We start from the raw sequence: 22,347 nt of genomic DNA on the forward strand, positions 1-22,347 counted from the left end.
CTTTTCCCCCAATGCAGTTGCCTATGCGAATTCCGGTTTGATTGATTCGGATTTACAATAAAGTGATCGGGAACCATTTGCCGTGATAGCATCTCTCCTCATCAGGTTGCAACTAGCCTGCAACCCCCTGCTTTTATAGCTCAGAATGACGTTAGCCGTCAGTCATTCCAGCCAACGATGTGGATTTCAGGTGGAATGAATGGGACTGACGGCAGCTGCAGGACATCAAAGGTGGCGGGGGGGGGACTGGGGAGGCGGATTCCTATTCATTTTAATCTTGCACTGGGCAAATACACATAGTGCAACTCCTGACAACACCATCCCCCATGGGTTTACTGCAGGACAGTTCGACAAAACATCGATTATTGTACTGGAGGAGCGGGATCTGTCTTTGAAATTCACTCAGTCCATATCGGGGCTGGGGGTTTTCTCCCCTCTCAAAAACTCCGGCTATTAGGCAATTGATTATTTAATCAGGTGGCAAAAGGCATCAAAATATTTAGTTCTGTTGCTGTTTATTGAACAATTGCCCAAAATTGTGACGACCAAAAGCTTCCGAGTTGAAGTAAGTCTAACGACACAATTTGACCGGCCGATGATCCCGAACGGTTTGCAAAAAGCACAGTAAACTCAAATGTACTCGGGGTTTCCCCAGATCTAGTTTAAAAACCCACAGTTAAATTAGACGGATACCACTCCGATATGAGCAGAACCAAATGTAGGTCTATTCTTGCAGTAGACCAGGCATTTATAGAACATACAGCTCTCTCCCACGCTTTAACAAGCAACTGTAACTTACAATCAGAAAAAAATGACTTAAATCGTTCATTATTCCATTGCTCCCAGTACCAAACTGATCGTATCCAATGTATATTTTAAACAAAAGTCCTTCTGGTAGATTAAATAGTGGCAGACAAAGAAGGCATTAAGTCTGATCCAATATACATGCATGTCCAAACCAGTACCTGGACCCAGACAGTCCATAAGCCCTGACGATCTGGTCCTCGAACACAGGTAACTCAATTGATTATTATTTGCTGAAAGTCTTTATTGGACTGCCCTATTTCAATTTTGTGAGTTCGGAGTTTAGGAAAGGGTTGTTTTTGGAGCTGTTGTCTCACTGATCGATAAATCATGCTACAAAATGCCGGGATCTGTCTGCATCAGTGACTTGAGATTCTGTACAAACTAATTAATGGGAATATGGATTAAAATTTATACCCAAGGCATATCCGTGTAGGGCAAAAGGTTTGGAAGGTTTCACTTTAAAGGATGAATGCAGTGCTCTGCTCAGATCTGCCGTACCTTTGAAGTGTCTTTGAAATGAAAGTTGTCAAACTCAGAATTAGCATGAGAATGGGACAGAGATGAAGCAAACAGCAGCGGCGCTATCACAGTAAAAAAGGAGCAGACACGGCATTCGCAGCATCTAATACATATTAACAATACCGGTATTTGTTCCTGTTAGATTAACTGTAGACAGGGTGCGAAAATAAAATTTTGAAAAGTAAGGTAAATTTGTATAGCGGTCCCCATGTGGAAAACAACAGTTTTAAAATGGCTTTAATTTAGATGCAAAGGGAAAATCATTTTGTTATAGTTTTCCATCATCATTCTTGTGTTTGGCAAGTCTTTTCTTTTCTTTTTGGGCCTCCTTATCTCGAGAGACAATGGATACGCGCCTGGAGGTGGTCAGTGGTTTGTGAAGCAGCGCCTGGAGTGGCTATAAAGATTCTGGAGTGACAGGCTCTTCCACAGGTGCTGCAGAGAAATTTGTTTGTCGGGGCTGTTGCACAGTTGGCTCTCCCCTTGCGCCTCTGTCTTTTTTCCTGCCAACTACTAAGTCTCTTCGACTCGCCACAATTTAGCCCTGTCTTTATGGCTGCCCGCCAGCTCTGGCGAATGCTGGCAACTGACTCCCACGACTTGTGATCAATGTCACACGATTTCATGTCGCGTTTGCAGACGTCTTTATAGCGGAGACATGGACGGCCGGTGGGTCTGATACCAGTGGCGAGCTCGCTGTACAATGTGTCTTTGGGGATCCTGCCATCTTCCATGCGGCTCACATGGCCAAGCCATCTCAAGCGCCGCCGACTCAGTAGTGTGTATAAGCTGGGGGTGTTGTCCGCTTCAAGGACTTCTGTGTTGGAGATATAGTCCTGCCACCTGATGCCAAGTATTCTCCGAAGGAAGCGAAGATGGAATGAATTGAGACGTCGCTCTTGGCTGGCATACGTTGTCCAGGCCTCGCTGCCGTAGAGCAAGGTATTGAGGACACAGGCCTGATACACTCGGACTTTTGTGTTCCGTGTCAGTGCGCCATTTTCCCACACTCTCTTGGCCAGTCTGGACACAGCAGTGGAAGCCTTACCCATGCGCTTGTTGATTTCTGCATCTAGAGACAGGTTACTGGTGATAGTTGAGCCTAGGCTCAACTTGGCAAGTACAGGAGTAAATATTAATATATGTGCAAGATCTGGCGGGCAACCATAAAGGCGGGGCTAAAGTGTGGCGAGTCGAAGAGACTTAGCAGTTGGCAGGAAAAAAGACAGAAGCGCAAGGGGAGAGCCAACTGTGTAACAGCCCCGACAAACAAATTTTTCTGCAGCACCTGTGGAAGAGTCTGTCACTCTAGAATTGGCCTTTATAGTCACTCCAGGCGCTGCTTCACAAACCACTGACCACCTCCAGGTGGTCTTACCCATTGTCTCTCGAGATAAGGAGGCCAAAGAAGTATGTGCAAGATCAATGAAAACGTATCATGCATATGAAATGCCAATACCTTTAGTTTGTTAAATAAAAATGCTTAGTAACAGTAATAGACACATTATGAAAATAAATGTAGTTATTTCAGGCTAGAATTGTTCTCTAACTGGTTGAATAATATATCGCACATTTTAAATACTAATGTAGATTGTTGTAAATGGTGTTACGACAGAGGTGGGATGAGTGCACTGAAGTTTCTAGTTCCACTTCTCCACAGGTCACAACATATATTGAAATGTTTACCCAGTTACCGATATGGTCAGTCATAGACTCTACCCTTTATCCCAGAATAAAATACACCAACCAGGTTTCTTTAATAAACAACAAAATTATCAGTTTATTATAAAACAAGACATAACCAGTAATGAAGCAAAGCATTAACACATAGGATTGAAATATGAAAGTTCCCTTTTTACCTCAGCCACACACAAATACACACTGGTTAACTGGAAAATGAGATTTTATCTTTCGAGCTCTATTATAAAAAAACAGAAAAAGAATACTTTGGCCAAATACTTGCTAATTCTTAAAGAAAAAAGAGAAGATATGGAAAGATGTCAGTTGTCCCTTTTTTGATTTGGTGTCCCAAATACACGTAGACGGCTGTCACTGGGATCTTTCTCTGGAACAATTCATTCAGACGGCATCGAGGATTTATCCGGCACATTTTTCCAGCATCTCAGGAGAAATGTGGCAACAAGGGATTCAAGTAGGCCTTTCAGGATGAATGTCGCATTAATTTCTCTATTTCTTACTCTCGCTTCCAAAAGTTTCTCAAAAAGATGGAAAAACTGGCAGCCTTTTCAAAGAGATGGAACAGGCTGAGCTGGATTTTGTCCTTCAGGTTGATTTTTAAAACTCCAACTGACTGTCCAAAGCAAAACCAAAAAAAAAATTCTCAAGAGTCAAGCCTCCTGACCCCTATAAATCTTGACCTGTTACTTCTCTGTAAACATCTCCCCCAAGTCAAAAATCCCCTGCTGAATAATTATCTGAAGACAGGTGCCTTCCAGTAAGGGCTGTTTACAAACCAAGTCCAAAAGACCTTACGATGAAGTCTTTAAAAAAAAAACACAAGTCCAACATCTATGGAATCCTTTTTCAGTTTTAAAACACAAGTCCTCAAAACTTAACAAAAAAAGGAAGTACTTTCATAACAATGGTCCCCTCTCCTCTGGTCCGTCCCTTTCAAAATCTCCATCATCGCCCCTTCTTCAACAAACCCACTCTTGATTCCTCTGTCCTTACAAGCTACTGCTCCATCTGGAACCTCCCTTTCTTCTCCAAAGTTTTTGAACATATTGTTACCTCCCAAATATGTGCCCATCTTTCCCACAATTGCATTGTTGAATCTCTCCAATCAGTTTTAAGCCAGTGTCACAGCACTGAAATGACCCTGACCATGGTACATTATCCCCTCTCAACCTTTCTCGAACTCTCTGAAGCCTTTGGTACAGTCAACCATATCATCCTCCTTCAACACCACTCCTCCGTTGTCCAGCTAAGTGAGAATTCCCTCACTTGGGTTCCACTCTTAACTATCCAGTCATAGCCAGACTATCTCCTGCAATGGCTTCTCTTCCCACATCCCCACTTAACTGTAGAATGCCCCAAGGATCTATCTGCTGCTGAAAACTCAGACATGCTCATCCAGACTCAACAATGCTGGCCCTCCCTCCTAGCTTCACTCAACATAAATGTCAGCTCATCCAACATTTTGTTACCAGCACCCGAAGCCACATCAAATCCTACTCAGCCATCACTCCTGTGCTTGCTAATTTACATTGGCTTCCCGTTCTTCAACATAAAGCCTGGCTACCTGACCCGAACCTATATTCGGCGGTCTGTATTCGGCATCCAGCATTCGGGCTCGGGTTAGGCTGGACTATACTGTTTTGTTTCGTATTGTTTTTGTTTTAATCTATGATATTTTTCTGTTTCAAAAATATGTTTGTTATTTTTAGGTCGGGTTGGGCATTTAAAAACATTTAAGTACTTGGGCCCGTGTCGGGTTCGGGTTGGCTGTTGTCGGGTTAGGCCCAGATCGGGTTTTAATTTTATACTCGAGCCAGGCTTTACTTCAACATCTCAAATTTAAATGTCTCATCCTTGGCCTGGATATTGCAGTCAGTGGCAATGCAGCAGTGTTCACCAATCATTGTGCCTACAGATCCCATAGACTGTTTATGGCCTTTTGAGTGGTAATTTATGATCACCGAGCATTTGAAACAGCATAGCATCTTCTACAGGGGATCTGGGACCTGTGTGAACAGAGCAAGTAACAGTGTGTCTCTCCAACCATTTATATTGAGGTAGATTCACTGAGTAGTGCAGTCTAAACCAGGAAGTATCAGTTACATTATTTAATTCAATATAAAATCATGTACAGAAAGAAAAGTAAAGCAAGGGAAAGAAAGATGGGTTAAAAGAAAGTGATAAGAGAGAAAGAAAATTTTTTAAAATTATTTTTTAAAGAATTGTCAACAACAATAAATTAAATCTGAAGGAAAGCGACTCCATACTTCTGAAAGTAAATTTTTAGTGTCAAAGAGGCTGCTTGGCAGTAATTAAGACTTATTACATTGTTAAGAATTCCCTTGCACATGATTGGACAAGATCTAACATTTTCTGAAATAACAACAGAAAATGTTGGAGATACTCAGCAGGTCTGGCAGCATCTGTGGAGAGAGAAACAGAGTTAATGTTTTAGGTCTGTGACCTTTCATCAGAGCTGGGAAAACTAATGTAATAGGTTTTAAGCAAGCAAACTGATGTGTTTAGTGGGTAGTTAGTGGGTAAGTACTGCAAATTCATGCCCTTAAATGTGTTTCAATGACTGGTCTATCAGCAAGGTACCAATATAGCGCAGCTTGTAGAGGAGCAGGGTAAGTCAGACAACAACTTTCAGATTTCTGCATTTAACAATACAGGTGCAGACACCAGAGGTTGCTGCACAATATATTTCATGATCATGGCAATTGCCAATAGCCTCACTGTTATTATTATCACAAAATCTGGGCTCTTGTATTCAAATCCCTTCATGGCCTTGCTCTACCTATCTTTGTACACAATCCTCCAACCCTCCAATAACTGTGTTCCTCCAACTCTGGCTTCCTGTGCACCCCACTCCCTTCACTCCGTCAGTGGTGGCCATGCCTTCAGTTGTCTAAACTGTAAGCTTTTCAGTTCTGCCATAATCCTTCACCTCATCACCCCCCTCTCTTCCTTTAAGACTCTCCTTCGAACTCATGACTTTGACACAACTCTCAGTCACACCTCTACACTTTAACAAGTACTTCATTGGCTGTAAAGTGCTTTGAGAAGTCCAGTGGTCATGCATGGAGCTATGTAAATACAAGTCTTTCTTTTTTAATCTCATTATTTGGATTGCTATTGATTTTTGTCTATGCTTCTATAATGCACCTTGGGATATTTTTCGATATTAAAGGTGTTATAAGTTGCTGTTGTTGTTGAGTTGGGTTGGGTTGTCCACAATCAATGCTATGAACCTGCCATTGTGAATTACATTGGCCTGCATTTTGTGGTTAGTGGTGAATGAACGATGCTTACCATTCATTGCACTGCCAGTTGCCCACAACTGTTTCCTGGGCTTTTCAGCAGCAATTTAAGGTCTTCTGGTGTCCAATATAGTGTGCTGCCCTCCACAAGGGATCTGAAACTGACATGAACAGGGCAAACAACAGTGAGGCTCTTCAACTAATATAGATTGAAGGATCCTCACTGAGACATGCAGAGTCTAAACCAGGAAGTGTAAATTAGGATACTTAATTTGTTATAAATATTTGTACATAAAGTGACATAAGGAACATAGTAAAATAGGAACAGGAGTAGGCCATTCAGCCCCTCGAGCCTGTCCCGCCATTCAATGAGATCATGGCTGATCCGCGGCCGAACTCCATATACCTGCCTTTGGCCCATATCCCTTAATATCTTTGCTTAACAAAAATCTATCTATCTTAGATTTAAAATTAACAACTGTTCTTGCTTCAACTGCTGTTTGTGGGGGAGAGTTCCAAACCTCTACCACCCTTTGCATGCAGAAGTGCTTCCTAATATCTCTCCTGAATGGTCAGGACCTAATTTTTAGACTATGCCCCCTTAGTTTTAGAATCTCCAACCAGTGGAAATAGTTTATCTTTATCTAGCCTGTCTTTTCCTGTTAATATATTGAAGACTTCGATCAGATCACCCCTTAACCTTCTAAATTCTAGCGAAAACAGGCCTAATTTGTGTAATCTCTGCTCGTAACTTAACCCCTGTAGTCCAGGTATCATTCTCTAAGGAGAGAGAAAGGAAGATGGGATTAAGAAGGAGACAGAAGAAAGAGAAGGACAAAGTAAAAATAGATATTTAATTTTATTCTTAATTATCCAACAATAATTAAAATCTATAGGAATCAAACTTTACACTTGTGAAAGAAAATTTTCAGTGGCAGAGATGTTGTTTGGCAGTAATTAAGATTTATCACACTGTTAAAAATTCACATACATTTTACATATCTAGTGGAAAGTACTGCAAATTCATGCCCTTCCATGTATTTCAAATCCATATTCCTTGGCAATGTACTGTTGTTGCTCAGCTTGTCGAAGGGCAGGGCAAATTGGACAGCAACTTCCTGATTCCCGCACTTAACTGCATGTATGCAGATGCCAGAAGTTGCTGTCCAGATTACTCCATAATAATGGTAGAGCACAGATGGCCTTACCACGATTCTTACTGCAAAATCTGGGCCATTATGCTGGCATTTTTGTCCATGTATTAGAAATTTCTTTCAATGCTTTGTTTAAAAGGAACAGTGGTTATAAAAAAACAAATCCAGAAGAAAGGTGTGTCACTTTTTTTACAGTGATGGCAGTTATTACACAAATATTTCACTGTGATTCACATTGCTCTTATTTACATGATTGAATCATTAAATTTGTAACAAATGAAACCAGTATGCGAAGCAATACCTTAGCTAATCTGCATTTGGAATATTGTGTTCTCTTTTGGGAACTCAATTATAGGGAAGACATAAAAGCATTGAAAAAGTGCTGTGTAGATTCACCAGGATGTACGTAGGAGCAAGGTGTTTCTATTATGAAAAGTGACTTGAGAAATTAAGGCTATTTTCACTAGAACTGAGAAAGGTAAGTAGTAACTTGTAGGGGTCTTTAAGATTGGGAAGGGTTATGACGTGTTAATAGTGAAAGATTGTTTCCACTGATTTTGGAAATGGTAACAAGAGTGCACTAATTTATGATAATAAAAAAGAAGTAAGGGAAAGTTGGAGAAATATTCTTTACACAGAGGATGGCTAGAATATGTAATTCTCTGTCACAAACTGTTAGTGAAGCTAAGGCATTAGATTACTTCAAGATAGAATTATAGATTATAGAAAAAAAGAGGAAAATTAAAGGTTATGGGGATTGAGCAGATGAGCAATATTAGACTAGGTACATTCATGTAGAGCAGGATTGTCCATTGTCCACTGGAAATCCGCCATTGGCCTCTTCTAGCCTGCCAAAGCCTTCTGTGACTGACAACGGCTGCAGCTCCTTTACTGATATGGCGGAGTCAGCTCACTGTGCATGTCCTCCTTTGCAAAGATGGCAGACGCTCTTCAGTACCTGAAGTTCTGGCTCCTTTACTAAGATGGTGGCGGCCAGGCTGAGCTGCATGTCTGCCGGTACTTCCCGCCTGGACTGCATTTTCAGTGGGGCCTCCTGGGCCTTGAGATTGTGCCCCAGGCCTAGCACTTGCTCTGCCTGGGGCTATGGACCCGGCCTGAGCCTCGGGCTCTTCATCTCTGCTGCCATCACCGAGGAGAAGCTGCCTGAGGAGGTGGCAGGGCCCAGGCCTGGGACCTGGGGGCAGGGTGTTGGGTCAACCGGGCCCTGGAGGGGATGGGGTGACACGGAGAGGAGGAGGGTCACAGAGGGAGGGGGGAGAGAGAGAGACATACACACAGAGGCAGACAGACACAGAGACACAGAGAGCGAGACAGAGAGGGACAGAGAGAGAGGGAGACAGAGAGAGAGGGAGACAGGAAGAGAGGGAGACAGAGACACAGAGAGTGATCAGGATCATTCCTGACAGATGGACATCTGGAATACTCTGCATCACTACATCAAGCGTGCGGGCAGACATTGTCTACCTCTGCAAGCAAAAACAATGCTAGTTATCTCACTAAATCAGTGTTAACATAGTGACGAGAAAGTAAGTTAATAAATCAGTCTTCTCATTTAAAGCTTGTTCACAAAAATGCACATTTTTTGTGGTTTTGATTAATAGTAAAATACATTTCTAATACCTTTATATTTCTGAAATTTGTTCACTGGCCCCCTTTGTATGACAAAAATTATAATGCGGCCCTTCACATGAAAAGGTTGGACATCCCTGATGTAGAGAAAAAGATCGGTACTGACTTGATGGGTTCAATGGCCTGCTTCCATGAACATGGGGCTGGATTTTATTAGCTGGCCGCTGAGAACTTCAAAAAGTGAGTGGCGCATGCCCAAGATGTGCAGTGCAGAGCTGCTGCGCTATTTCGCGTGGCGACTCATTAGCATGGAGGGGCAGAGCGCCCGCCCCCGATGATGTAGAAGGGGCAGGTGTTCCGTCCCCGGCAATGGTGTCCGGTGCCACCACGCAGGCACCGGCACCATTTTTAAAAGGCTTCAAATTTTCTAATTTTCATAAAATGTTTCAAAAATTGCAATAAATTTTTAATTTAATGTTGAATCCCCTTTCCCAACTGCCCCCCACCAACTAAGTACTCAATAAATAATTTGCCATATACCCCCAAAAAACATTTTTTGCTATTCCGAACTTAGCCCCCAAACTTCAACACCTTTGACCCTCAAATCCTTCCCACCATTCCCACAACCAATAGGAATAGTTTTTCCAGATCTCCCCCTCCCGCCCTGGAAACTTCATTCCTCCCCCCTACCCACCAGTGTCACGCCTTGGATCTCTGAATGGAGATCCGAATCGCAGGAGTTCTGGCCACTGGCTGGAATATCGGCTGGGACAACCGTTGGGACAAGGTAGGTGTTTTTGCATGCATTAGCATTGATTTAAATATTAAAATTGAGGCTCCAACGCCGAGCGGTGGGGGGGCTAGGGGCCCCCGCCCCAAGACCTTGCCACCGCTGGTAAAATGTGGCGGAGCCTTCCTGCATTGAGGCCCATGGCGGGCCTCTCCCAGAAGTATTTTCTGGGCCCCCCCACCAGGACTCCTGACGTCAGGAGGCTTATACCCGAGAGACCATCAAAGTCATTTGGCGGAATGCCTCATCACCAGAACTTTCAAACAAGCACCAAGATGTAGCTTGGCTGCTGGTGAGAAGAACCCTCCCCGTCAGATCCTTCCTGCACACCCGAAGTCTCACCCCCTCCGCACAATGCCCTCGCGGTGGCTGTGGCGGGCAAGAGACGGTTGCCCACCTCCTCCTGGAATGTGTCTTTGCAAAGCAGGTGTGGAAAGAGATGCAGTGGTTTTTGTCGAGGTTCATCCCAAGCAGTTCTGTAACACAGGAGTCTGTGCTCTACAGGCTGTTCCCAGGGACGCACACCGAGACAAACATCAACTGCTGCTGGAGGACTATCAATTCGGTGAAAGACGCCCTTTAGTCTGCCCGAAACTTGCTGGTCTTCCAGCGCAAAGAGTTGTCCACGACCGAATGTTGCAGACTGGCACATTCCAAGGTCCAGGACTACGTGCTGAGGGACGCACTAAAGCTTTGGGCAGCTGCAGCAAAGGCTCAATGGGGAAAGACCACAGTGTAAGGTCCCCCCACCAAACTGAACTGAGGGGCTGGATCCATGGGAAACCCCTCGAAATGTATCGGGAAAATCTTCATTTGCTGTAAAATGTAAAAATGTAATAGGCAACTCATGATTGTAATGAAGCAAACGGACCTCCTTTGCACTGTTTGTATTTTTTGACTTGGTGCTGTTTGAAACTGTTAATGTAATTTTTACAGATTTTTATGAATAAAGTATATTTTGGAAATAAATAAAAAAATCTGTGACAGAGCAGATTTTAAGGAAATGTAACAAGTCATATTAAGCATCCTTCAGAGTTTTGTAAACCTCAGACTGGACACAGTCACAGATCCACCTGAGAGCTCGTGACTGTTTCTGTAAAACACATTTTGTCATCAGGTTTTTTTTTTAATGATGCAGTGTGTTAAAAAATTTGGTCCCCTTATCTAAGGAAGGATATACTTGCCATAGAAGGAGTGCGACGGAGGTTCATCAGACTAATCCTTGGGTTGGCGGGACTGTCTTATGAAGAGAGATTGAGGAAACTGGGCCTGTATTCTCTAGAGTTTTGAAAAATGAGAGGTGATCTCATTGAAACTTACAAAATTCTTACAGGGTGTGACAGGGTAAATGCAGATAGGAAGTTTCCTCTGGCTGGGGAGTCTAGACCAGGGGACACAGTCTCAGAATAAGGGGGAAGCCATTTAAGTCTGAGATGAGGAGGAATTTTTTACTCACAGAGTGTGAATCTGTGGAATTCTCTACCCCAGAGGGCTGTGGAAACTCCATCATTGAGCATGTTCAAGACAGAGATCGATAGATTTCTGGATATTAATGACATCAAGAGATATGGGGATAGTGGGGAAAAATGGTGGAGAGGAAGATGATCAGCCGTGATATGCTTGAATGGCAAAGCAGGCTTGATGGACCAAATGGCCTACTCCTGCTCCTATTTCTTATGTTCCTATGTACTTCCACTAACAGGACAAAAGAGCAAGATAGGCTTGCTATTACAGTTGCCGATAATAGCAGATGAATGATTAGTGTGCTCAGATGACTATTCTCAGCTATTTTAGTAGGTTAACATCATTGTTACAATATTGCACAGAGGAATATCATAAAAATATGTAAAGTATTCATGCACCATTTTGGCCAACATAAATAACAAGCCTCATGTGCTTTAAAGTTTTAAAAATAGAAAATGTTTGAAATGAACAGGTTGATCAACATCTAAAAGAGGAAGAGATAGATAATGTTTTGCTGACATCATTATCATCAGACTCCACATGTACACTAACGATACCCATCTCTGCCTCATCACCTCCTCTCTTGACTTCTCCAGTGCCTTTGTGTTGTCAAACTGCTTGTACGACATCCAGTCCGGGATGAGCCAATATTTCCTCCAATCAAACATTAGGAAGACTGAAGCCATAGTCTTCAGCTCCAGGCACAAACTCCGTTCTGTAGGCACTGATTCCATCTCCCACTGCCCAGTGTCTTAGGTTGAACCAGAATGTTCACCACCTTGGTATCCTATTTAACCCTGAGCTCAGCTTCTGGCCCCATATCCTCTCCATCACCATCTCTGCAATATCTCTCATCTCTCACCTTGCCTCAGCCCATCAGCTTCTGAAATACTTATTCACGATTTTGTTACTCCAGACTTTGAAATTCAAATGTTCACCTGGCTAGTCTTCACTCTTTCACCCTCCATAAATATGAGCTCATCCACAATCGTGTTCCTCCAACTCTAGCCTCTTATGCATCCCACACTTCCTTCGCCCACCATTGGCGGCTGTGCCTTTAGCTATTTAGGCCCTAGGGTCTGAATTCTGCTCCCAAACTTTTCCACTTCTCCACCTCTCTCTTCTCCTTTAAGATTTTCCGTAGAATCTACTTCTTACTAAACTTTTGGAAACCTGTCCTAATGTCTCCTTCTTTGGTTTGTTGTCAATTTTAACTGACTATGCTGCTGTGAAGTGCTTTGGGGTTTTTTTACGACATTAAACGTGCTATCTCAATGCAGTTGTTGTTGTTGAATCCAAATTCATTTAAGGTTTTGTCTCAATAATATTGGCTTACCTTTATCCCCTCTGAGGCTACTGAAAAATTAAAATTGTTTATTTAAAATTGTTAAACCAATCGTCCCTCAATTCAGATAACCCAACATGCACCCCACCCGCCTTCCTCTCCATAAGGACATATGAAATAATGAGTTAGTTTGGTCTTATGAATATAGAATCACAGCTGGTTGAGATTAGTGAAGGTACATGTTTTAAGAGGTTACCATTCACAGATTAACACGTCCTACTGAGGTTAGATTCCCAATGAAAGCTACTTTTATTTTCATGTTTAAATATGTGTAACCCTTCCATGAGAAATTCTATTTGGTTTGAAACAATAGGTGCCAATAATCCAAAAAAATGTATCAAATAAATGTCACATATTCGACTTTCCTGGAGAGGGATTAAGATCAATGTAACACGAGTGTGATTACTTCAGTACAAATTTAGAACACAAATTCTATTTGGACTGCAGCAAAAAATCACGTGCACTCAGCACTCCATTCAGTAACTTCTAAGTCCACCAGTGCTGCATTTTGCTGCACTTTAGGTATTTTCACTCTACAATAAAGTTGATGGACTTTTGAATGCAGTTTAATGTATGATAAGCCACGTGTCACTGCACATTCAGTCTAAGTCCTTGCTTTCACTTGTCAGAAGATCGGTAAAGTCAAGGCTGCTTATGAGCTGTCAGTCTTTTGGCAGCTAATAGTTTTTTCTAGGTCTCAGAGGGGAATATATGAGGCTCAATAATATTCATTTATCCAGATAATTGGCCTTGCTTCATATAGGTCACTGTATATAGTGACATCTTGTTCAGTTCTGGTAACAGCTAAAATTCTGTGGTGCAGGAGGGAAAGTGGGTTAGTTAGAGCCGGAGATCCCACCGCTATTGCGTGGGATTAATTTCTGGAAGCAATTTTCCACACCTCAGGATGGGTACTTCTACTTTTACTTTCATCACCTTTTTTAACCTATGTGCTGAACCTTTGTTCCGGTCTAATTACAAACTCCTATTTCCTATTTTTAGGGGTTCACATTGCGTTTGATTAATTTGGGAATGTTGCGCCCTCTAGGCTTAGTACACGGTTACAGCATCAAAAGCATTCTTAAGCTGTATCATTTTAAAAAAAACCTTGGATGTCTTAATGGGAAAGATACAAAATAAATATTAAATTCATAGCAATGCATGGGGACATATTATGGGGATGTAAAGGGAGAGATTAGGTGACAGCGATTTTGGCATTTCTAAAGGGAAAACATGACAAAATGCAGAGAATATGCAGTGCTGCTGTTTTAGTGCAAGGTGGACTGGGGGGCTGGCTGCAGATGTAAAATCACAGTGTTATTCGGGCAGATGTTGGGCCATAATTTGCTGTCATAATAATGGCGAGGCTAATGGTGCTCACCATTATTTATGAAACATATAAGATCCAGAGGGGACTTGACAGGGTGGATGTTGAAAGGTGTTTCCCCATGTGGGAGAGACTAAAACTACGGGGTACAGTTTAAAAATAAGGGGTCTCCCATTTAAGACAGAGATGAGGAGAAATGTTTTCTCTCAGAGGGTCGTGAGTCTGTGGAACTCTCTTCCCCAGAGAGCAGTGGAGGCAGGGTCATTGAACGTTTTTAAGGCAGAGGTAGAAAGATTCTTGACAAAAAGGGAGTCAAAGGGTATCGGGGGTAGGCAGGGAAGTGGAGTTGAGTCCACAAACAGATCAGGCATGATCTTATAGAATTGCGGAGCGGGCTCGAGCGGCCGAATAGCCGACTCCTGCTCCTAGTTCATATGTGCGTATGTTCATTTGTGCAAATGCTACAGAAACCTCAGGTGAGAGTAGATGCACAGTTAAACGGAAATCCAAAGAAATCACGATTTGAGGTGCACTGCTCTGCTGTTAGCTACCTAAAAATGGCAGCCGCTGTCTAACACACTATTGTAATGTATTGAACAGTGTGAAATTGCTTTATAGCTTCGGTCAGTCCACAAGCATGGCCCTGAGCTACTGGTTGCCTGTCATTTTAATTCTCCATCTCACTGCCACTCTCTGCCCTGGGCCTCATAACCGTTCCAATGAAGCTCAATGGAAACTTGAGGAGGAGCACCTCATCTTTCAATTAGGCACCTTACAACCTTTTAGACATTGATTTCAATAACTTCAGATCATAACTACTGTTCTCATTATTTTGGTCAGTAAGTAATAGCAATGGTTCGGCTGTTGCAATTTACAGCTCCACTAGACCCTCCTTCTGTTTCTGTACGTGTTCCCTCAACTCCTTTTGCCTTGCACCATCATCCCTTTTGTCATTTAAACACTCCTGCCTTCCACCCTATTGCAGTCCCTCCCTTTTGTTTTTTTCTCCCCTCTCTCCTCCAAATTTTGCTGCAGCTTCATTTTTTTGTTATTTTAAAAATGAGTCGAGTTTCTATCATAATGGAGAAATTTGACATTCCAAAAATATAAAATTAGTTTCCAAGGGCCAATGAGGGTGTTTAGCAGTAATTATGAAGTTAGTACTGTCAGGCAAACCCCGCACCTGCCAAGACTGAGACACACATGATTTCACCACATGAACATTAAAACTTAAAATAGCAAGCCCCTGAGTGGAAAGACATTTGCATAGTAACCAACAGTGTTGGAACAATAGGGACCCAGTCATTGCTTCCCCAATACACAGAAGAAGTGGTCAGACCAGTTTTGGTCACATGACTGACTATTGGAGGTTTTGAATTTTAACTTCCAACAGAGGATTTGAACAGAGAAAGCCGTGTGCTCCCGGTTGGAACGGAACCTCCTCTCCAGTCCTGCCAACCTCCATCCCTTTCCCATGGAACTGAATCTTGTGAAAACACATGAACCTCAAAGAGAGAAATGCCTCCTATGTGAACAAGGTTTAAGAAGAACACTGGGCCCCAATAAACAGCAAGACAACCTACTATCAAGTGAGCTCAAAGCACAGTAAAAAAAACCCTTTTAGAGACGGCCTTAAACCTTTCACCTTATAATTTATTCTTCTCTTTTCTGTCCCTATTTGCATGTGTGTATCACATGTGCATGCTAGCGTGGGCGCATCGTATATCTGTAGGCATTAACCGTATTAGGGTTTAAGTTTAAGGTTTCATAAGATTTCATCTTTTTTCTTTAAACCTCAGAAAACTTGTGTGAATTGGTTTCTTTGTCTTATAATTGGAAAGCTATGAACAAGGATTCACAAAAGGGGGAGCTCAAAACACAGTGTGTTTAAAAATAAAACCCTGTTACAATAAGACCAGGTAAAGACAGCAAAAGACCCCTAGACACCTTTCTCACCTGGTGATAACAGAAAGTTGAATGCTCGCATCCGGAATTTACCCACAGACGAATGAGTGAAATTGGAAGTGGGAAGCCAAATTGTTCCCAATCAAAGAAAAAAGATCAAAATTTCAATACAGGTTTTCTTGTGGTTGTGTGTGATTGAATACGAACATGTTTGCGACTGAGGCAAGTAGCTCCCCAAGCCAGGATGAAGTAACTTGGGAAAAGTTAAAAGCACTGTCTATGGAGGAGTTGAGGAAAATGGCTGAGCAGTGTGGGATCACTGTATGTGGCAAGGCTAGGAAGTCTGAACTCCTAAGGCTAGTGGCCAACCATTTTTCCCTTGAATCTGAAGAAGCAGAAACAGTGTTAGAAACAGGGTATTTTAGCAAAGATACAACTGGAACAGAGGAAACTTGAATTTGAGGAAAGAAAGAGGGAGAAAGAGAAAGCCTTCCAAAGGGAACGTGAAGAAAATGAAAGACAGGAGAAGGAAAGAGGGAGAGAGGAGAGAGAGAGAGGAGGAAGATTCTGGAAAGAATCCGGAGAGAGAGAGCTGAAGCGGCTTGAGTTAACTAGGGGGCGACAGAGTAATCCTAGTGAAAGCATGGCCAATATGGAAGGAGCATTATTCCAGGGCTGGGTACGAGATTGCTAAAACTCTCTCAATTAATTCCAAAATTCAATGAGGAAGATATGGAAATGTTTTTTGCGTCTTTTGAGAAACTGGCAAGGCAACTAAAATGGCCAACTGAGACCTGCTGTCTCTTATTACAAAGCGAACTAACCGGGAAAACCCACAAGGTTTATTCCTTGTTACCAGATGAGAGTTCATCAAATTATGAACGGAACAAAATTCCTAACCTCGGGGCATATGAATTAGTACCTGAAGCCTATAGCCAAAATTTTAGAACCCTCAAAAAGCAAGCTAATCAAACTTATCTGGCATTTGAAAGAAGTAAGCAGCTGGCTTTTGACCAGTGGCTGAGGGCTTTAAAAATACAGCTCAGCTATGAGACTTTCAGAGAAGTAATCCTGTTAGAGGTTTCCCAGGGGAGAACCTTTCCTAATCACCCCTACAAATCCGAAAAGGACAAAGGGCGGGAAGGTGATATCTGCCTAGGTCGTCCTGGGAGAGAAAGGAAAGCAGGAGATACAGGGGGCTCACCTCCAGCCAAAAAGGAATGTGCTGTGAGCAAGAGTGAGACCCGGAGACCTGTGTCCTTCCATTGTAATAAGGCAGGGCATTTAAAAGCTGACTGCTGGAAGCTAAAGGGGAAATGGGTAGGGTTAATCAGGGCACACCCGCTCAGTGAAGACGAGGGCCTGATGCAAAACACAGAGTAAGCTGTGGCTCCAACTTCAGTAAGAGTGCAACCCAGGAAGCTTACTATGACCAGTGCAAGAAAAGTTAATAGGATTCCTGAAGGTTATCAGGGTTTTGTATTTGAAGGGAAAGTAACCCCATATCCCTCGAGTGGGGCAAGCAAGCCCATAGCGATTCTCAGGAACACAGGGGCAGCCAGATCCCTTTTACTGGAAAAAGGCTTGACCTTTCCCCCAGAGAGTGCAGCGAACACCAAAATGGTGTTGAATGGTATTGGAGGGCAGTGTATGCTTGTACCTGTACACCAGGTGCACCTGGAGTGTGACCTAATTTTGGAACCGGTGACTGTAGGAATTGTCCCTAGTTTGCCTGAGGACAGGGTTGACCTACTCCTAGGTGATGAGCTGGCAGGGGTGAAGGTGGTAACCTCCCCAGTAGTGAAAGAAAGACCGCAGGAGGTCAGAGAGACAGGTTAGTGGCGGGAGACAGTCCCCTGCAGAGTCCCTGAATGTGTAGTGGATCAGGCCATGATCAAACCAGCTCCCCCCAAGGAGACTGCATTGACACTGCAGGCAAATGAGGTCTGCCTGTCCGAGACTTTCTTTGGAAAGTTAGGAGACCCAGGGAATGAATTAAATGGATTTTCCCTAGCTGAGGCTCAGCGAACTGACCCAGTATTGCGAGAGTTAGCAGAGGCTGCCCAGTCTGAAAATGAAGCAGAGGGAGTCCCTGGCTGCTACTACTTAAAAAATGAGGTACTGATGAGGAAATGGAGTTCTCCTCACAGACCTGAGGGCAAGGTAGTTCACCAGTTAGTGGTGCCACAGAGGTACCGGGGAGAAATATTAAGAACGGGCCCACAAGACTACAGTAGCTGTACATGCCGGTATACGAAAGACCAAAGCCCACATAAGACAACAGTTTGACTGGCCAAAACTCCATGAAGATGTGATGGAATACTGCAGGAGTTGCCAAGTTGCCAGGTTGAAGGGAAACCCCAACCTACAGTGAATCCTGCACCCCTAAGTCCTGTACTGGTGTTGGCAGGACTCTCCAGCAGAGGGCTGGTGAACTGTCAGGGAACCCCGCCAAGAACTTTCAGGTTGATAGGTAAATTGGCCATTGTAAAAATTGCCCCTAGTGTAGGTAGGTGGTAGGAGAATGGTAGGGATGTGGTAGGGAATATGGGATTAATGTAGGATCAGTATAAATGGGTGATTGTTGGTCGGCACAGACTCGGTGGGCCAAAGGGCCTGTTTCAGTGCTGTATCACTCTATGACTAGAACAAAAGGGGACAGGCAGGCACACGGCTGGAAAACGTTTACAAAGAGAAGGGGAAAAAGTGACCAAGAGGGCAGGTTAAAGGAAGTCTGGGAAGACTCCCAGATGAAAACCCCTACTGTCTGGTCAACCAACCATGAAAAATGTGAAAAGTTAGATCCCACTTACTCCTATGTAAATGCAGACTCTATAAGCACCCCACCAGAGTTGCTAGCAGCATTTACAGGAACCTGCAGGGACAACGAGAGGCCTCTAGGAGGCACAGAACCCATAAGAGTGATGCCTCACCTTGTCAAAGTGGCACAGGAGAGTGCAGCCAAGTCTACACAAATACCTGGAGGTAGTAGTGTCCTAGAGAACAAAGGGGAGAGTAACAAGACTCCTCCCCCACAGTCAGAGAAAAAGGGCACCACCCATCCCCTGAAGTCAAAAGTCTTTGCATGACTCAGAGAGTTCAGGGTAGATGCACCCACTACTAACTCTCCTGAGAAACAAAAGGGGGAAATTAAAACAGCCCTGGCACACAGAAAGGACCATTTTTAATAGGCTTTAAGATTGGTTAATGAATCGAAATGAATGAGAGAAATGCATGGTTTTTCTTTCTGTATCTTATATTTCTCTCAAACTCTGTAAAGAAATGTGCCATTTTTCTTCAAATCACATTTCCTTCCCTTGGGTGTGGAGGTGTCAGGCAAACCCCGCAACTGCCAAGACTGAGCCACACATGATTTTGCCACATGAACATTAAAACTTAAAATTGCAAGCTCCTGACTGGAAAGACATTTGCATAGTAAGCAACAGTGTTGGAACAATAGGGACCCAGTCATTGCTTCCCAAATACAGAGACGAAGTGGTCAGATCAGTTTTGATAACATGACTGACTGACAGTTGGAGGTTTTGAATTTGAACTTCCAACAGAGGATTTGAACGGAGAAAGCTGTGTGCTCCCGGTTGGAACAGAACCTCCTCTCCAGCCCTGCCTGCCTTCATCTCTTTCCCATGGAACTGAATCTTGTGAAAACACGTGACGCTCAAAGAGAGAAAAGCCTCCTTCGTGAACAAGGTTTAAGAAGAACACTGGGCCACAATGAACAGCAAGACAACCTACAATCAAGTGAGCTCAAAGCACAGTAAATAAAATCCCGTTAGAGACTGCCTTAAACCTTTCACCTTATAATTTCTTCTCTTTTCTGTCCCTATTTGCACGTGTGTATCGCGTGTGCAAGCTAACGTGGGCACGTCGTATATCTGTAGGCATTAACCGTATTAGTGTTTAACTTTAAGATTTAATAAAATTTCATCTTTCTTCTTTAAACCTCAGAAAACCTGTGTGAATTGGTTTCTTTGTCTTATAATTGGAAAGCTGTGAACAAGGATTCACAAAAGGGGGAGCTCAAAACACAATGTGTTTAAAAATAAAACCCTGTTACAATAAGACCAAGTAAAGACAGCGAAAGACCCCTAGACACCTTTCTCACCTGGTAATAACAGTACACTGTTAAAAAACAGTTACACTTCATTCAATAAGATGTAGGCTTGTATCCACTGGAGTTTATAAGAGTAAGAGGTGACTTGATTGAAACATATAAGATCCTGAGGGGTCTTTACAGGGTGGATGTGGAAAGGATGTTTCCCCTTGTGGGAGAATCTAGAACTAGGGGGTCACTATTTAAAACTAAGGGGTCACCCATTTAAGACAGAGATGAGGAGATTTTCTTTCTCTCAGAGGGTCGTGAGTCTTTGGAATTCTCTTCCTCAAAAGGTAGTGGAAGCAGAGTCTTTGAATATTTTTAAGGCAGAGGTAGATAGATTCTTGATAAGCAAGGGGGTGAAAGGTTATCGTGGGTAAGCGGGAATGTGGAGTTGAGGTTACAATCAGATCAGCCATGACCTTAATGGCGGAGCAGGCTCGGGGGGCCTAGTGGCCTACTCCTGCTCTCAATTCGTATTTTCGTATGTAACCTATTCGAGTTTTTACAGCACTAATTAGTGTAAAAGTGGAAGTTTTCATCAATTCACTGATTGCTTCCCTCATCAGCGCACCCTCTGGAGGATTGCAGAATCACTGACAACAACTTCTGGATTTCCATGTTATTCTGCACATGTGCAAACTCCACAAGATGCTGTCAGTTTCAGTGGAGTAATGACAACGAATGCTCACAGTTTTACTGTCATTACCATTGTAAAATCCCGGCCATTATAGTCAAAGCAGTAGGGTACAAGAGAGAGCTAGGTACGTGGGAGGAAGCAAAGCTTAAACTGTATAGTACTCTGATTAGATCATACCTTGAGTATTGTGTGCAGTTCTAGTCAATGATACCCAAGACAGATTAGATTAGATTAGATTAGAGATACAGCACTGAAACAGGCCCTTCGGCCCACCGAGTCTGTGCCGACCATCAACCACCCATTTATACTAATCCTACACTAATCCCATATTCCTACCAAACATCCCCACCTGTCCCTATATTTCCCTCCCACCTACCTATACTAGTGACAATTTATAATGGCCAATTTACCTATCAACCTGCAAGTCTTTTGGCTTGTGGGAGGAAACCGGAGCACCCGGAGAAAACCCACGCAGACACAGGGAGAACTTGCAAACTCCACACAGGCAGTACCCGGAATCGAACCCAGGTCCCTGGAGCTGTGAGGCTGCGGTGCTAACCACTGCGCCACTGTGCCGCCCAGATATTCAAGCTTTAGATATTGTGGGCCTGATTGCCAGTGTCAGAGGACTGATTTCTGATGAAAGACTGCAAAAACTTGAGCTTTTCAGCCTGAAATGAGGTGACTGAGTGCAGACCTCATAGTTATTCAACAACTTTCATTTCTACAGTGCCCCTTGTGTATAGAGGTTCCTCAGAGCACTTTACAGCCCAGCAGAAAAACAGTGGACACTGAGCAGATGGTAAAACAAAATAATGGAAAGATTGGTGACTGAATGCACGATTGAAGAAGAGGGTTTTGAAAGCGGGAAGGAAAATGGAGCGAAAGCAATAAAGGAGTAAATTCAGCAAACTACTTCAAAAAAGTAGATGAGGGTTTACAGGTTTAACATTGGTATTGTCTTTGACCCCAAACTGAGCTTCTGACCCTATACTGCCTCCATCACAAAGACTGCCTACTTCCACCTCTGTAATATCACCTCCTTTGCCTCAGTGTATCTACTGCTGAAACCCTCATCCATGCTTTTGTTACCTCCATATACTCTTTTGGTTGGCATCCCATCTTCCACCCTTCAAAACTGTTGGCCACATCCTAACTCGTACCAAATCCCTCTCACCCATCAGCTATGTTCACTGAACTACATTGGCTCCCAGTCCACTAACACCTTGATTTTAAAGAAATGTCATCCTTATGTTCAAATCTCTCCATGGCCTTCCCCCCTCCAAACACTCTGCACTCCTCCAACTCTGACTTCCTGTTCATCTCCTACTCGTTTTTCCTCACCATTGTTGGCTGTGCTTTCAGCTGTACAGAGCCGAAACTCTGGAATTCCCTCCCTAAACCTCTCTCCTCCTCCACCTCTCCGTCCCCCTTAATCCTTCTTAAATCCTAGCCTTTGAACCAAGTTTTACTCACCCATCCCAATATCTCTCCTTTGGCTTGGTGTTAATTTATGTCTGATTACGTTCCTGTGAAGCACCTTGGGACATTTCCCTACATTGTGGTTAGCATCCTCCCATCTACAAAAGATGATGGACATGTAGTAAGCAATCCATGTAGGTGAGGTGTCTTCTCTTGGTGTACCTGTGCTGGGCTGTGAAGGCTCTTTCATCAGCTAGTGACTCCCAAGTGCGATAGTCGACATTTAGGGCCTTCATGTCACGCTTGCAA

The sequence above is a fragment of the Heterodontus francisci genome, chromosome 15 (genome assembly GCF_036365525.1).
Source record: "Heterodontus francisci isolate sHetFra1 chromosome 15, sHetFra1.hap1, whole genome shotgun sequence".
Lineage (NCBI taxonomy): Eukaryota > Metazoa > Chordata > Chondrichthyes > Heterodontiformes > Heterodontidae > Heterodontus > Heterodontus francisci.